Genomic DNA, 4668 nt, shown 5'->3' on the forward strand with positions numbered 1-4668 from the left:
ATGTCAACTGTTGCATTCACACATGGAGTGATACTGTTAAGTTACTCAACCTCTCAGAGCCTCGGTTTCCCTTCTAAGAAGTAGAAGATATACTTTTACCTACATTTTAGGATTTTGTGAGAATAAAATGAGGAAAGAACTTACCAAACTTACCAGAGTTTCATGTGCAGAAAAAAAATAAATTATAGGTATCATTGTTAGTTTTTTTTTCCTCAACTCCATGTCCCCCTATTCATAATACAGACTAGGCAAAGGACCTGGGCTGAGGTGTACATAGAATAGATTTATTCTGCCTCCTCATTCTGTACAGTTATTATAAGCAAACAGCCTGTGTAAGCACTAAGAAGCCTCAAGGTATTATTTAAAAGGAAAAGTTATAGAATACAGATACCAAAGAATGTTATAAAATTACTATGTACACACTAAGATAGTCAAAAGGGAGGCATAACCCAATTGAGCAGAGTCATACAAACAATATGCTTTTCCCATTACAGCAATATGATGAACTAGAAAAAGATAAACTTAACTATGTTCAGTAATGTAACACTGAGGGATAAAAAGAAAAGTAAATGCACTCTCATTTTTCTTGAGAATTATCTGATAAGAATAATCTGCAGAAGGAAAGGGATAGGAATGAACATAAATAGAACCGAAGATAAATGAACATTGGATGAGCAAACATCTAGGATGCTTTAAACAACTAGAAGTCTTGTCTTTAGAATAAACTGTATATAATTGGATAAAGATTTTTATGAAAATGTAGAGATTGAAAAGGTTCTGGAAAACTGGAGAAAAACAAATGTCTTCCAGCATTCCAAAAGCGAAAAGAATGAATTCCACACTTAGCAGTATTATTAGTGGTAATAATAGTAATTGTGGTAGTAGTAGCAGCAACAGCAGCAGTAATAATAGTAGCTAATATTAATTGCATACTTACTATGGACTACCATAGTACATGAAATACTTAAATCGATTTTAACTTCAAAAATTATATAAAATATGTATTATTATTCATATTCTACATATAAGAAAAATAAGGCTCAAAGAAGTTGAGTAACTTGACCAAAGTCATGAAAGTATGCAAATGTGGAGCAGAAATGGAACCCAAGCAGCTTGACTCAGGCGTCCTTGTTTTAACCCTGTTCAGTAATGAATATACTACATTTTTGAAGTGTATTTAACTTTAGTTTGCTGAGGCATTATGTTATAGATATCTAAAGTAAATAATATGTAGGCTTTATTTGAAAAACAATTTTGAGAGAAATAGAATGCATCATAACTTTTCAATCTGTCTGTTCTATTTCTTGCTAAGAAATAATAATAATATGACATTTGGTCAAGGTGATTTGACTTGCTGATCAAACATTTGCATGGTGTCTTTATTGAATTTTGTGTTGTTTTATTTTCCAGCTAGTTGCTTCATGACTCCTAGACATCTTTAACAAAAACTAATAGCATGAAAAACAGTGATAAATTGGGATTGTCCAGCACAGTACCAAAGTTGATGCTTCAGCATATTTGTTGATGGTGTAAAGACTACAGTTATAATAAAAGAGCTCCACCCATTTCTTATGCAAATTATTTGATGACACAAAGACTAGGGAGCTACTACTATATTGTTTGGAAGTTAGTGGCCTATTTTTTAAAAAAATTTTTTCTCTGCTTTCCTTCTATACTTACCTTGAAGTCAAAAGATCGCTTCAAGGTGTTAGAAAGCCTGACTTCTGTGAGTATGGAAGATTGGATATAGAATTCTAAATTGACAGTCTTTTACTTTCTGGATGTTAAAAATGCAGTTCATTAGTATCTGTTGAGAAGTATGCAATTATTTTCATGCTTATTCATTTGAAGGTAATGTGTCTTTTATCTCTGGATTCTTTAAAGATTTACTCTTTATAATAGTTTTTAGTAATTTGATAACAAGGCTCAATGGTTTTCCCTTCCTTTCTTCCTCTCTATCTCTTCCTTCCTTCTTTCTTTTTATTTATTTAATTTTTCACCTTATCTTTATTATTGACTAAGGTATAGGGTTGTAGTATGGAACATATTTTCAAACTCATTTCATATATATTTTCATTTTTGTTCTATTAATAGAGCCAAATTTGTCAATTTCACATAGTAGGTCTCCAAGGGATTGAACTGAATCAGGCTGAGAAATATTTTTCCCTACTCAGAGATACTCCTATGAAACAATTCAAAATTCCAAAGAAATATATAGGAGATTATACTATAAAAGCAAATAATAGAAGTTAAAAATCATGTAATTACATATTTTACCTGCGCCAATTTTCTGCTGGATTTTTGAGAAAATTTAATACCTTATCTCTTGCGGAAACTCTGAATTTGACCTCTGCCATTCATTTGATTGTTCCTTCAGTAAGTTGCAAATATCACTTTTTATCTTATGAAATTTGTACTAATGTACTAACACTTTCTTTCCCACATTTCTTTTGTTCAAAGTATAGCAATACTTTACATTAAAATCAATTTGATTAACAGAAAGAAAAGGTTCTACTGAGATTTAGCCTGTATCGCTATCATTACCAGTAACATCACCAAAGACTCACTGAACTAGAATATAATATTAAAGTGCAACTTAGCATTATATGGAAAAATAATTATTATACTCAAATAAGGAATGTTTTAGATAGAGAAAATAGCTTTATTCAATAAGGAAAATTCAGTGGAAGAAGTAGAATGTACTTTAGACTTTGAAGTAAGTCAATGAAGTAATTTCTTACATTATAATTCAACTCATGGGCATAGGTAGATAATATCTCTTTCAGAAATTCAAAAATTTAGGAGTTTAATTAAAAACATTTTCATCTGGGGTCATGCAGAATCTGATCATTATTTTTCTTATTCATCACATAAAGAAGGATCAAAATTTATTATCTTACTGAGTGAAAAATTATTTTGTAAAATAATTATAAATTATATCTTACTTTATAATTTGTACAATCTGCTCACACATTAAAAAATATGACACTTATGAAACAATATTCTCAAGAGCATAATGTTATATCTATTATAATTGAACTATTTTCTTGACTAAATAATTGATTTTGTGGTTTCTTTCTTTCTTTAGTCATTCTTTTTCCAAAAATGTGGTTCCAGCTACAAAATTTCATATGCCAAGTTCTGGAAAGGTATCTAACACATAAACTCATACACAGCCTTATGAAAACATCTGTTTCATACAGTACGATCTGTGAAAAATATCACATTTAAAATTCTGCATTCCTGAAACCGATAAAGGAAAGGTTTGTAGAATAGAATTTCTAGCAAGAAATGATAGCATGGAAGGAGGCCCAAATTGGCTGAAATTGCTAATATAATCTAAAAATATGTACAGAGTAAGATGAACTAAAGCAAGATCAAAAGGGCAATGTTTTTATTCATTTTTTTTCTTCATACTTTTTAGAATTTTCTCATTTGTTTGAAGCAAAAGAAACTTTTTGGACCATGTCCTTTAAGGCCTGTTTCACTTGCTGGTTCCTTAGGCTATAAACGAAGGGATTCAATAAAAGGGTAGCCAAGGTATTGAGCACAGCTACTCCTTTGCTTAAAGTCACTCTATCATTTGCTGATGGTTTTATGTACATGAAGATGCAGCTGCCGTAAGAAATGGAAGAAACTACAATCATGTGGGAAGAACATGTAGAAAAGTCTTCGGTCCTTAGCTGAGCAGGAGGGAATTTGAGAACTGTCTTGATGATATAACCATAGGAGAGAATCACTAACATCAGTGTGACCATCAGTGCCTTTCTTTTTTTCTTTCTTCCTTCCTTCCTTCCTCCCTCCCTCCCTCTCTCCCTCTCTCTCTTTTTTTCTTTTTTTCTTTCTTTCTTTCTTTCTTTCTTTCTTTCTTTCTTTCTTTCTTTCTTTCTTTCTTTCTTTCTTTCTTTCTTTCTTTCTTTCTTTCTTTCTTTTCTTTCTTTCTTTCTTTCTTTCTTTCTTTCTTTCTTTCTTTCTTTCTTTCTTTCTTTCTTTTCTTTCTTTCTTTCTTTCTCTGTGCAAGATACATATGTACACGCACACAGACAAAAATTCTTCAGGCTTGCATAGCCATATCGTCTTTCTTTTTTCTCTGTGCATGTAGGTTTATCCTGCTTGGAGTTTGTTGAGATTCTTGGAAATGTAGGTTGATAGTTTTCATCAAATTTAGAAAACAATTGGCCATTATTTCATTAAATATTTTTCTGGCTCCCTCTTCTTTCAGGCACTTCCATTACACAGATATTAAACCACTTAATATTGTTCTAGAAGTCACTATTTATTTTTATTAGACTTTTCTTTTTTTTAGTCATTTATTTTTTATTAGTCATTTATTTTTATTAGACTTTTCTCTCTGTATTTCATTTTGGGTGGATTCTATTACTATTTCCACTTTTAAGTCTCTGCTTTTCTCCTCTTCTCTCCTCTTTTCTTCTCATTATGCTTATGCTTTTCTTTAAATAATGGAGTACTTGAATATAATTATAAAGGCTGTTTTGACATGTTTGACTGCTAATTACATCATCTCTGACGTTGTTTTAAAATGTAAGTTCTTTTATTATTCAGTTATGACAAGGCCAATGGATCAAGAGACAATTGCCATTGAAAAGATAACTTGCTATATTCACAGTCTCAAGAGGAGGAGGCATACCACTCCATGAGGGGTCACAC

The 4668-nt window shown here is 31.2% G+C and overlaps 1 non-coding gene across 1 annotated transcript; it reads right to left on the minus strand.

Moving 5' to 3' along the window:
- Positions 1 to 218: 218 nt before the first annotated feature.
- On the minus strand, positions 219 to 349 carry LOC137225626 (small nucleolar RNA SNORA51). The gene has a single exon (XR_010943937.1). It is a non-coding gene; the product is annotated as a small nucleolar RNA SNORA51 (small nucleolar RNA).
- Between the last annotated feature and the right edge of the window lie 4319 nt (positions 350 to 4668).

This window comes from Pseudorca crassidens, chromosome 5 (genome assembly GCF_039906515.1).
Source record: "Pseudorca crassidens isolate mPseCra1 chromosome 5, mPseCra1.hap1, whole genome shotgun sequence".
NCBI lineage: Eukaryota > Metazoa > Chordata > Mammalia > Artiodactyla > Delphinidae > Pseudorca > Pseudorca crassidens.